At 48.6% G+C, this 12,915-nt stretch overlaps 1 long non-coding RNA gene across 1 annotated transcript; it reads right to left on the reverse strand.

Annotated features, from left to right (window-relative positions):
- Positions 1-568: 568 nt before the first annotated feature.
- Positions 569-12,345, reverse strand: LOC140908592 (uncharacterized). Its single transcript, XR_012157925.2, has 3 exons — positions 12,025-12,345; positions 8,559-8,834; positions 569-1,887 (listed from the first exon to the last, which is right to left on the reverse strand). It is a non-coding gene; the product is annotated as an uncharacterized LOC140908592 (long non-coding RNA).
- Positions 12,346-12,915: the final 570 nt, after the last annotated feature.

Consider the following 12,915-nt stretch of genomic DNA (forward strand, 5'->3'; position numbering starts at 1 on the left):
AGGTAAGCACTGTGTCTCCCTTTGTTGCATGTAGTTCCCTCCACCCTAATGCCTCAGGGTGGAGGGAATTCTATCTTTTTGGGTGTTTGTGGGTCCTACCCACACCCAATTTTAAAGTGAGAAATGTAATCATGGTTGAATTTACATCAAACCACCTAACATATAGCCAAATGAGATGGGCAGCAACCAAGCAGGATGGTCAGATTTTGATATTCTTACTCATAAGTTCCTTACTTTACTAGTGTCCTGTCAAGGTTCCTTCCCCACTCTGAACTCTAGGGTACAGGTGTGGGGACCTGCATGAAAACCTCCTAAGCTTATTTTTACCAGCTTAGGTTAAAACTTCCCCAAAGTACAAACTATTTTCCTTTTTCCCTTGGACTTTATTGCTCCCACCACCAAGCGTCTAACAGATATATAACCGGGAAAGAGTCCGCTTGGAAACTTCTTTCCCCCCCAAAATCCTCCCATACCATACACCCCCTTTCCTGGGGAAGGTTTGATAAAAATCCTCACCAGTTTGCATAGGTGAATACAGACCCAAACCCTTGGATCTTAAGAACAATGAAAAAGCAATCAGGTTCTTAAAAGAAGAAGTTTAATAGAAGAAAAAGTAAAAGAATCACCTCTGTAAAATCTGGTAAATACCTTACAGGATAATTAGATTCAAAACATAGAGAATCCCTCTAGGCAAAACCTTAAGTTACAAAAAGACACAAAAACAGGAATATCCATTCCATTCAGCACAGCTATTTTATCAGCCATTTAAACAAAACAGAATCTAACGCATATCTAGCTAGATTACTTACTAAGTTCTAAGACTCCATTCCTGTTCTGTTCCCGGCAAATGCATCACACAGACAGAGAGAGCCTTTGTTTCTCCCCCGCTTCAGCTTTTGAAAGTATCTTGTCTCCTCATTGGTCATTTTGGTCAGGTTCCAGCGAGGTTATCCTAGCTTCTTAACCCTTTACAGGTGAAAGGGTTTTTCCTCTGGCCAGGAGGGATTTTAAAGGTGTTCACCCTTCCCTTTATATTTATGACATGTCCCCTTATCAATGAGATCACTTGTGGAGTAAAGGGTTTCTGAATGTGAGTGACATTATCGGAAGCAGGCTCTCAGAGCTTTGGACTAGGCTACAGCTAGTACAAAGAGTCACTTTGAAAAATAAGAACTGTGACAGAGACAACTCTGCGCACCACATGGGAGTGCTCTGTGGAATATAGTTTGAGAATCCCTGCTGCAGGCCACACAATGTCTTTCTACTGATCTCAGTGAGAACAAGATGTAGGAACCACTGAGCGAAATCTATGGCTTTATGCAGTTGGTCGGCCCCCATAATAAGAATGGCCCCTTCTGGCCTTCACATCCATGAAGACTGCACAGAGCAAAAGCGGTATGTGGCCTCCGAGTCACAAGATGGGCTACTATTTGACAGCCCAAAACAGCTTGCAAAATAGTCCAGAAGAAATAATAAAACATAACGAGCTGGGTGGAGCTCCCCTGGGGATCACCGGTGATCACGGGCAGGACTCAACATGGTAGTGATACGCCTCACACCTAGTTTGCACTGTTGGATTTTCTGTGCCCTTTGCTTTTTCCTCCACCTTGAAGTGGTTAACATTTTCTCCAGGATCCTCCCTTTCTCCTTGTAACCAGGGGGCATAGTAAAAGCTGTAGGGAAACATGTTCGGGAAACATGGCTTCCCCTTAGTGCAGCACTGTTAGCTCCATTATGTCACACACTTGCAAGGTGCTGGGCATCAGGATGGGATTGTTCATGACATCATCCATTCACTGACCACACAACCTGATGCCATCAAATGTGGATTTTTTGCATGGTGCCTCCAGCTCCAACATGAGGTGTATGTGGGGTTTCACATCATTTCTGAAAATAAAGCACAGAAATTAATCAAGGTGGGAAGAGGTGGGGCCGTGGCAGAAGGGGTGGATGGGGGCAGGACAGTGCCTGGGGCTGAGTGGAGGTTGAGTACCCCCGAGGAAAATTAGAAGCCGGCTTGGGGGGTCCACAAATGGGATTTAAAAACTTTTAAATCAAAATGGGGGTCCTTGGGTTGCTAGGGTTTGAGAACCGCTGCTGTAATCCATTATTCTGAACAGCAACCAGTGCGATATTTATTACCTTGGCTCGACTTCGCATTTTGCTTGGTGACTTCAAGTTATGTCCCAAAACCAATGAGCAGCATATTCAAGAATGATCCTACTATTTTCATAACATAGTTACAGGAAATATGGAGTGAATTACTCTGCAGGCTGAAATAGGAAAACTATCCTGGGTGGCAGATCTGTTGGATAGCTCAGGCACTCCAAGCTAAGCTTTCCAGATGCAGAGACATGAGTTACAACAGATGTGACATGCGACTCCTGTAAATGCTACCAAAGCAAACGTTCAGAGTCTACAGCTTGAAAGTAGGGGAAAGGTCAAAGCAAAGAGCGGGGCGGCCATGCTGTCTCAATAGCTGCCAAGTAGAAATGAACCTGAGAACAGGGCAGGCTGTCTCTTAACAAAGGGGAGGTGGTTTTGAAGGATAACTGGCAGGCTTTGGAAGTGAAGACAGCAGCTCGGTGTTCTCAGGCTCAGCACTGCAAATACGTGCTGTACGTTTTATATGGGGTTGTCCTGAAAAACGGGTCAAGCGTACAGCCCAGCATGTGGATACTTAATGTAAACATAAAAGGGGATACATTCCGCCTCTGCTGGGGCGTGAGTAAATTTATCCCCTGCAGCACTGGGACTCCAGTGACATGAACAAAACAGGAATTTAATTTTTCCACCACCACCACTTAAAAAGGGGGTTTGGTTTCAAAAGGCCTGTTTGTTCTATCAGATTGCAGGAGTGTTATTTCTGATGCAGTGTAAGCATTATACGCCTACCTGATGTCACCCAGGGATGTGTGCCAGAGCAGAGATTTCCTGCTGTTTAGAAACTGGAATTGCAGGCTTTTGTGGCTGATTCACTAGGCCAGGGGTGGCCAACCTGTGGCTCCGGAGCCATGTGCGGCTCTTCAGAAGTTAACATGCGGCTCCTTGTATAGGCACCGACTCCGGGGCTGGAGCTACAGGCCCCAACTTTCCAACGTGCCGGGGGGTGCTCCCTGCTCCACCCCTGGCTCTGCCACAGGCCCTGCCCCCACTTCATCCCTCCCTGCTCCCTCCTCTGAGCCTGTAGTGCCCTTGCTCCTCCCCCTTTCCCCCCAGAGCCTCCTGCACGCCACGAAACAGCTGATCGGGAGATGCGGGGAGGGAGGGGGAGGCGCTGATCAGTGAGGCTGCCACTGGGCGGGAGGTGCTGGGAGCATGGGTGCAGGAGCTGGTGGGGGGATGCCGATGTCTTACTGTGGCTCTTTGGCAACGTACATTGGTAAATTCTGGCTCCTTCTCAGGCTCAGGTTGGCCACCCCTGCACTAGGCAGTTTCTCTCCCCTACCAAAATGGTGAGTCTTGGCCCTGGGCCCTTGTGCCCCACCACTGCATGCCTCCCATTCAGTGAACGATCTAATTCACAGCAGAGCACAAACCGATCCCAGGCTGAGGTTTGGAACAGCTCATACGCCACTGATAGGAACTGAATGGTGGGCACTGGCTGGTACCTCTTACAAATTGGGCCGGATCATCAACTGATTGCAGTGAAGCTATGCTGAGGAACAGCCCCATTGACTTCAGTATCACTGTGCCAATGTACACCAGCTTGGGATCTGCCCCATTTAATTCAGAGGAGCAATGCCAATTTCTGCCGGTTTGGGATCTGGCCAGTGGATTCAGCAGAGAGGCAGCACATACAATTGGATTGTGCATGGGACTAGGTACCTCAAGCCCCTGCCCTGGTCACCGACTCACCGCTGGCCTAGAACGAGTCACCTAAGCCAAAATTTTCAAGCACAGGGGCCTAAAGATAGTCCCCTAAATCCGTATTGAAGCCTTGAGCACCCAAAGTCAACAGCAGCTGTGGGTGCTCAGCATGTCAAAATCAGGCAATTTAGGACCCCACATTGGAAAAGTTTAGCCTTCTTCCCACAGGGGAAATACATCTTACTTCCGTCTCACATAGGGCTGTTGTGAAGGCTTGCTTGGTTGATGCTTTTACAGGGCTTTGAAGATCTAGAAGTAAACTGTCTTCTCAGTTACACCCCTTCAGTACCATGGAAGTGAACATAATTGCATTGGTGTGGCCAGACTGTACAGTGGTATGTAAATGATAAGAGATTCTCATGGCTACCCCCTAAAGGCTGGGAACCACCGTGCTAGAAGAGATAAGGGAAAGAAGGACTATGTTATAATGACAGGTTTCAGAGTAGCAGCCGTGTTAGTCTGCACTCGATTAGAGACCTAAAAGTGACAATTCTTCAACAAAAAAACTTCAAAAACAGACTCCAACGAGAGACTGCTGAATTGGAATTAATTTGCAAACTGGATACAATTAACTTAGGCTTGAATAAAGACTGGGAGTGGATGGGTCATTACACAACGTAAAACTATTTCCCCATGTTCATTTCCTCCCTCCCACTATTCCTCAGACGTTCTTGTCAACTGCTGGAAATGGCCCACCTTGATTATCCTCCCTACAAAAGGTTTTCTCCCCCCCCCGCTCCTGCTGGTATTGGCTCATCTTAAGTGATCACTCTCCTTACAGCATGTATGGTAACACCCATTGTTTCATGTTCTCTGTGTATATAAATCTCCCCCTGTATTTTCCACTGAATGCATCCGATGAAGTGAGCTGTAGCTCACGAAAGCTTATGCTCAAATAAATTGGTTAGTCTCTAAGGTGCCACAAGTACTCCTTTTCTTTATGTTATAATGCTGCCTTCTGTGATATGCCCACTCCCCAGACTAACGAGTAACTGGAGTGTGGGATTCTCAGGGAAGGTTGAGTTTGGTCTGGGATGTGGTTTGTGTTAAATTAAGTTGGTTTGATTTTACAGGTGCTACAATAAACCCCCTTGGGAGCACGTTGAATCTTCCTGCAGCTTTTGGCAGTTATTTGTTTGTTGGGGAGGGGAGTGGAAATTGTGAGCATTTGGGATTTTTTTGACAGCCTGGGGCACCTACCTTACAAAGTGCCTGGCATAGGCAGAGGCTCAATGGTGCCAGTGGGGCTCAGTACATACATAGGAGTCTATTTGTATGTGCACATTGCACGGTTGGGGTCTAGGCCAAGTACAAAAACTCAGCAATAGTTAAGAATATAGAATTTCTCTTAAAGCCCAATTTTCTGCCATTTTGGCTTTCTTGTGGGCTGTGTTCTTCATAGCAAAATGTGACTCTCTGTTCTCATTACAGAAAAAGCCTCTCAATCCCAGCAATATGTCCAAAATCCTCCTTACTATATGTTGCATGAGATGCTAATTACTTTGGTATGCAGCCAGGAGAAAAGTGCAATAGCTTGAAAGAGTTCCCAGGAGTAAAAGAAGCTGTTTTCCACCAGATGGCTTACCCTAGTCACATACCGTTACTTGAGCTGCTTCTCACTCCCTGGTTGTTTTCTTTTCCCTCGTTGGTTTGGTTTGGTTTGAATCAAATCTGTACGTAAAACTAGTTGATAGATAAAAAACTCACTTTCTTTCCTGGCACTTTGTGTTTCTACCTAATACATAGAAATTTGGAAGGGGGGAAAAAGGAAGGAACAACAGAGATGGGCCCAAATTAAAACCCTGGATCCAAACTCTCTTGGACTTTGGAATCAGACTTTGTGGCTTGGACCCATTTCTAATTAATATCCTGGGTGGCAGGAGCTGGGAATTCTTCCAAGTTCTTGGGGAAATGGCTCTGCCCTGAAAGCAAGGGAGGAAATGTGTCATATTCTCCAACAGTGAATCCTCTGGCAGAGTAAAGCCATGTTGATGGGCTCAAAAGAGAGCCTTAGGCAGTCCTCTTAGGCTGCCTAGAAACTGGGAGTGTGTTTGGATGCATCTTTATGGCTCAGCCAGGCCACCAGTTTAATATCTGTGCATTAAAACATAATATCAATAACTCTATAATTTCAGTGCTCTGATTTAAATCTACAAATTCAAGTAAATTCAGAGGTAAACCAAGACCACCACCCTTCCTCCAAATCTTTTCACAGTCTCTTTTTCTGCATCATGTTCAAGCTCACCAGTCTCATCTTCCCAGCACCACCCCTACCCCTGTTTCTTTCTTCATCCCATTTCCACCCACTCTTACTCCTTATGCTCAGACTCTCTCCTGACTGCTCTGTTTGTCTCTTTCTTTGACTCCCAGCCTTTCATCTTCTTTAGTACCCTGCACCATGTTTGGAACAACCTCCCAACCACCCCCACCCCCTATCAAATACTGCCTTAAAACCACATTTGGCCGAGCTGCGCTCTCTCTCTCTCGTGCATGTTGGGTCTTGGTTTTGGTTTTTCTGCACCCACGTAGCTGCACTGGTGCAAGGCTCTTGCATAGTGCTGATGAGCTGCACCGGTATAAAAAATGCCTTATGCCAGTGTAATGCATCTACTAAAAGTTTGCACCAAGTCAGCTGCATCCATGTAGCTGAAAAAGCCCCAATGTAGACAAGGGGTAACATTTCAAAAGCAGCCAACCTTAATTCTGCCATTGCCTAATTTTTGAGTGCTTGATGTCGCAACCTTAATAGGGCACTTGTAACATAATTGTTTGTGTATCGAGCTATGGCCACATAACATTCTGCAGTTGTAGTGTATTGTACTGTACTGTACTTCCTCTGCCCCCTAGAGCTTCCTATCTAGAGGCACAACTAGGTCCAATACAAACACAGAGATCGGTTGTGCTCATTGTAGGAGGAAGACATCATGAAAGAGTTGAGCTAGCTCTGTTCAGATCGAGACTCAGGAATCTTGGGTTCCCTTCCAGGCTCTGGAGGGACGTGTGCTCTAATGGCTCAGACTCTTCTGCCTGCTTCCACCCAAGTTTGACTTCTTTGGCCCCATCCCTTCCAACCTGTCCCCATTCCCGTCCTGTCTCTTCCTAATCCCTGGTTCCTCATGCCAGCTACATTCTCCTTGCTTATTGATCCTAATCTCCACTCCTCAAGCTTTGCATCCCAGTCCCACTGTCCTGGCCCAGCCACTCCCAAGTGCTCCCTCCCAGCTCCACATCTGATTGCTCTCTCCCCTCCCCAGGTTACTAAGGAGTGACCACATCCTGAGAAACAACGGTTTTACCCATCCCCTCGGAGTGGGGTGTAGTTTTCGGCACAGTGGAAAGTTACCAAACATAGAATAAAGAAAGCAGCCAGATGACCAGGAGGGGTTTAACTAAGGAAACACTGGAACAGAGGATTGTAGCTAGAGGGCGTGGTCTCCCTCCGTGGCGGTCGGAGGTGGGACCGCGAGCGTCCCATGGATATCTGCAGCCACCATGCCTGAAGCAGAAGGGTGGGACAGGAACCGGATCTATAAAAGGCTGGCCTTGTAGCTCAGTTGGAGTAGAGCTGCCATACGAGCAGGGCATCTCTTCCCCCTGCCCCATTGCTGACAGAGGCCGCAATACTGCCAGAGAACTGGAGAGACTGCCAGAGCTGCCAGACACCGAGAAGCTGTTGGGGCTGCCATGCACCGTTTATCCCAGCCAGACCGATGCCAACCCCGGAACCCAGGTACTCCTGGACTGGGAGCATAGGAAGGAGGCCAGGGAAGCTGAATAGTGCTTTGCTGTGTTACTCACTGCAAGCTGGCCAGCGTGTTGCAGACCGATTTCCCTGCTGACCTAGTGGTGGACCACTCTGCCACTGTTAGAGCCCTTAGCTGGTCTGTGTCCCCCTACCCCCTCTTGCCACCCCACCACCAGGAGTGGCAGCCTCCCCATCTTTAGGCCAAGAGGCCTGCATTGCTCTGATGGCCGCCTGAGCTAGGACACCAGATGGTTTAGCTGGCTCTCTCGCCAGAGAGCTAATCCCCACCCCCCGTAGACTGCTGTGTTGCTCTGCCTGACTGTAGGCTGGAGCCATTACATGAACCGATTGCTGCTCCAGGCAGACAGACTCCCTACTGTTCTGCCTGTCTACAGGCCAGAGCCCTTAACTGATTGCTGCCTGTCCTGATTAAGGGACTGGCGCCTATAGACTTCTTGCTACCCTGCCCGACTGTGGGCCAGAAGCATTAACAGTGTGCTGTCTTGCCAGGGCTCTCAGACCCAGTTGTTGCCTGGCCTGGACTGCAGGCTTGGACCTATTGATCACTAACAGTCAGCTAATTCCCCCCATGAAGAGAGTCACTCTAGGAGCATTGCAGTGAGAGGGTATGGCCTCCCTCTCTGATGGACAGGGAGGGGACCGCGACTCTTTTACAAGGACCGTGAGCAGAGCTTGAGCTAGCGGTTGTATGTCTAACCGGGCTGGGAACCCCCCCCCCCCCCCCCCCGGTTGCAGCATGGACACTCTGGGAGAGGGTGTGTTTAAGGAGCAGGGAGTCTGAAGGGTCCAACTAAGCAGCTGGATAGTGAGCTCAAGTGCTCAGGGTGGAGTGCGCAACAAAGTGTCTGCCCCCTGAGAGTGCACCTAGGAACCTCCAAGACTGAGGCAGTGGCTGGACTCCATTCAGGCTCTGACGACTTACAACATCCAGGGACCAAGGTTTGGGTCCCCCTCACAGCAGTCTGCAGGAGGCACCCAGCCATATCTCCGACATGGGTCAGTGGAAGAATCTGGCTCACAGCTGAACACAGGGTCACGCTGAGGCACCTGCACTGTAACTCCCATGAGGCACTGCAGCTGTTCAGGTGAATGCAGATGAGCGTCAAACTGAGCCAAAATAAAGCGTCGCAACAGCTCAGCAACGTCTCCACTCGGAACGTTCCATGGCACAAAAGAGTCACTGCTTGAACTTTTTGCCCTGATTGAGGATGAAAACAAATGTTGAAATTCCAGTTTTCAACCATCTCTTGTAATAAACTGTTGCATTTGGCTTTGGTACATTGCCCTATTGTAAATGTATTTCAATAGTGCCAAGATTTCACCAGACCCAGAATACCCTTTGTGGCATGCACTCACATGCACCCTACACCTTTCACGCATATAATTAAACTGGTTCTCATTTGGCACCCTCTCTGCCTGCCTCTCATTAGGTTCTTTTATATGGGATACTGATGCTGCCTTGTACCGGTCATGTCACTGGCATCCACTGATACAAGCAGTATGCATGCCAGGTTTGGGGCTCTCCCAAGATCAGAAGTCCATGAGAACAAGCCCTAACTTCTGCTTTTGGAAGCTGTTCCACCTACGCCCTGCTGTGACCTCACCTACCATGCCCCACTGACCATGCTCTCCCCTGACCCATTCCCTCACCATTAGGCCTTTATCTTCTTCCTCTGGGTCTTCTTGGGACTAGCTCCTGCAATATTTCCCCTCCCCTAGCACCAGGGAGCAGAGACCCTTGCAAAGGTTTCCGGGATTCATTGCGTAGAAGGCAGCAGGAGAGGCTGAAGAACGGGAATGGCACAGTTCACTCGTGGGGCCGGGTGCTTGTGGGACTCTTGCAGCTTCCTCCCCCACCACCAAAAATCTCCTTAGGGAAAGAGAAGCCTTACCTAGCAACCCCAAGAAGATGGCCACAGGGGAAATGGCCAGTGAAAAGCCTAGGACAAAGGGGAGATGTTGGAGATCTTAATGCATACCCTGAAGAAATGTAGGGCCAAGTGAGTGGTGGGGCCAGGTCCTAACAGTCCTGACCATTATTTGTATTGCAGGACTATGCTGGGCCTGAAGTACCAGGTCTCTTAGCTCCTCACAGTCTCTGTGCCAGTCTCTGAAACACTTGCTCCTGCCTGTTCTGAAAAGCTTTATCTATACAGCCAGTTCTCCAAGCAGTAGCATCTCATCCATCCGCCATCCCCCTCCTCCTTCTCATTCGCATTTGCAAATACAGGTTGCACATTTCTCCTAACAACCTATCTAAATATAGTGCGCAGGGGCTGGGCTTAGCACAACTAGACACCTACGTCCAAGTCAGGGACTCCCAAAAGGCGCACTGCGCTGCAGGTAAGAGGTTTGCCTGCTTGACCCTCTCTGACATGCCTGTGGATTAGCAATCATGTGCAAGAGACACCCTGGTCAGCCAGCACCGAGACCTCTGCAGCTAAAGGCACAACCTGCTTGAGGTTAAGCTAAAGAACCGGGCTCTGCAGCTAGGGGCTCTAACTGACTCATCCCCTCTGTGCATCAGGCACGGTGGGTCCCACAGACTTAAGCATGATCCAATATGCCCTTTGGAACATGGCATCTATACAGAATCACTGGGTAAGGCAACTCCCATCTTTTCATATGCTGTGTATTTATACCTCCCTACTTTATGTTCCACTCCATGCATCTGATGAAGTGGGTTTTAGCCCACGAAAGCTTATGTCCAAATAAATTTGTTAGTCTCTAAAGTGCCACAGGAACTCCTCGTTGTTTTTATAGAATCATAGATGGTTAGGATTGGAAGGGACCTCAGAAGGTCATCTAGTCCAATCCCCTGCTCAAAGTAGGACCCCAAACTAAATCATCCCATACAGCTCATCTGTGCCTTCCCTTGCATGAACGCTCCCATATCTTCTGGCAGTGCCTAGGGCCAGCCTTTGAAAAAGCTGGCCAGAACTAAGTGACATTGCAAGAGAGGGCTGAGGGATAAACAACCCTTCGCCTCAGAAAGGAGCGGAGAAAACAAAAAAACAGCAACAGAGAACATTATTGTGTATGGCAGCTGCAAGCCCCACTCCAGAGCCTGGCAGCTGCGCCACAACACCATCCAGAACCACTTAGTGAAAGCCATTGCACCACGCCTGGGGGAGGTCGCCGTGAACTGCGCCATCCCCGGTACTGACAGCCAGTTGCGACCTGACGTGGTAGTCACCGACGAGACCCAGAAAAAGATCATCCTTGTCGACATCACGGTCTCCTTCGAGAACAGGACCCCGGCCTTCCACGAAGCCCGAGCTCGTAAGCTGGAAAAATACGCCCTTCTGGCCGACACCCTGAGAGCGAAGGGCTATGAGGTGCAGATGGATGCCCTGATCGTCAGAGCCCTGGGCACTTGGGACCCCTGCAACGAGCGTGTGCTGCCGACCTGTGGGATCGGTCGATGCCACACAAGGCTCATGCGGTGCCTCGTGGTCTCGGACACCATCCCATGGTCCAGGGACATCTACATCAAACACATCACCGGCCACCGACAGTACCAGGAGGTGTGAGCTGGTACGACATCGTGCACCAACTATGGGAAAGGGACTGAGAGACTTTTTCCATTGGACCATATGAACTGGAACCATACACTCACTGAACATTAAATCCCACCAAATAAGGGTAGATCCATCCCCATCATTGTATCCACTCATTATACTCCACACTGAACATAGCCATTATATGGACAACATACCCCCACATCTCAATGTCTGTACTTTGACCGGTTAAACTTTTACCCCCAATCAGAGAGATTGCAGGTTATGTATTCCTTACGCCACCAGTTCCTAAACCAAATTTTGCACCCCTTGATAATCTGTACCTTATTCCCTGATAACCAGAAACTTCTATGCTTAAACTCTGTACCATTTTCTTTTTACTTCAACATTATCTTAATAAAATTTATCCACAGCTGGGCGCTCTGCAGTGCCAAAGAGACACATTCCCTGCCCTAAAGAGTTTGGAGTCTGGGTTTAGACATAACCTGGTAAATGACAACTGACAAAGGGAGAGCAGAGGGAAGGGAGAGCAAGGGCTGCAGTTAAGATCATGGGATTGCTTGTTTATTTATGTGCTTGTTTTGCTGGCAAAAGCAGGGTTGAGGGAGTGACCTTTGCAGTGAGCACTGAAGTTGATCCAGGGCAGGAAATCAAATGGGTAGGTTTGTGAGAGAAAGAAAGATGCAAGTGCGTGCATCAGCATAGAAGTCAAAGTCCCCAAGGATGAGGGGGGCGGGGAGGAGAGCCATCAGTGAAGGGGGGGGGGGAAGCTGGGTAGTGGCAGACAACAGTAATGCTAGGAGACAGGAGAAGTGACAGCAGGTAGCTCTAAGGAGGAATTAAATACACACAAGAGACTCTTCATACCTGGTTATTAGATCACTTGAGTTTTTCTTTTCATCAGATCAAAGAGTCTGATCTCTGCAGTCAAAGCAGCAGAATAAGGGGAACAAAGAGTCTGCATGAAAAGAGGGTGACTGGGGATTTAAAAAGAGGGAAGAAAACCACATTGCCGCTATGTCACACAGCCTCTCACCTCTCACCCCAACTTGTGGCCAAACACTGAATCATCAGCTTTCAACCCTAACAACAGGCAACCAGCCAATCCATTCATGCCATCCCTCCAACCCACAGGAGAACATGCACCTGCTGCATGATCAGGCAGGGTGGCAATCAACAGCCAGCTGGGCCACCTGACCCTCCCCGCAAAGCACAACAGGTACAGCCTAATGCTGGGAAAGCAGAAACAGCTCAAGCCAGGAGCCAGCTCTGAATTTGAATAGCTCAGAAGTGTTTGGCTAAAACCACAATACATGAAACACATACAGCTCTTTAAACCACTACGAACAAGGAGCCATGCTAGAGGGTGTTTCATCCCTTGGAGCTCCCCTCGGAGAAAGCATGTTGACTCAGGCCCCTGTTCGCACATTGCCGCTAAGCAGCTGGCTGTTGACAAAGCTGAACAGCAGGAACACAGATGGAGCTGTCCCACAGGGGGGAAATAAACCAAGCACCTGATAAATCTGATGTTACCAGGGCTAAGGTAAAAGGCAATAGCTTTTCAGCATTTGTTCTCATTGCTGTTTTAATGATTTACTTTTGGTCTTGGGACACTGACCTTACCTTGGTCCTGGCAGGGGCTTTTGGAACAGCATGTCTAAATCAGTCCTCCTTCCCCATGGCAGATATGTACATTTCCTGTTACTTGTACGGAATGTGAACAACAGTGGAAGTGGGGTCAAATAGTCTGAGAAAGGG

This window comes from Lepidochelys kempii, chromosome 3 (genome assembly GCF_965140285.1).
Source record: "Lepidochelys kempii isolate rLepKem1 chromosome 3, rLepKem1.hap1, whole genome shotgun sequence".
NCBI classification, from domain to species: Eukaryota; Metazoa; Chordata; order Testudines; family Cheloniidae; genus Lepidochelys; species Lepidochelys kempii.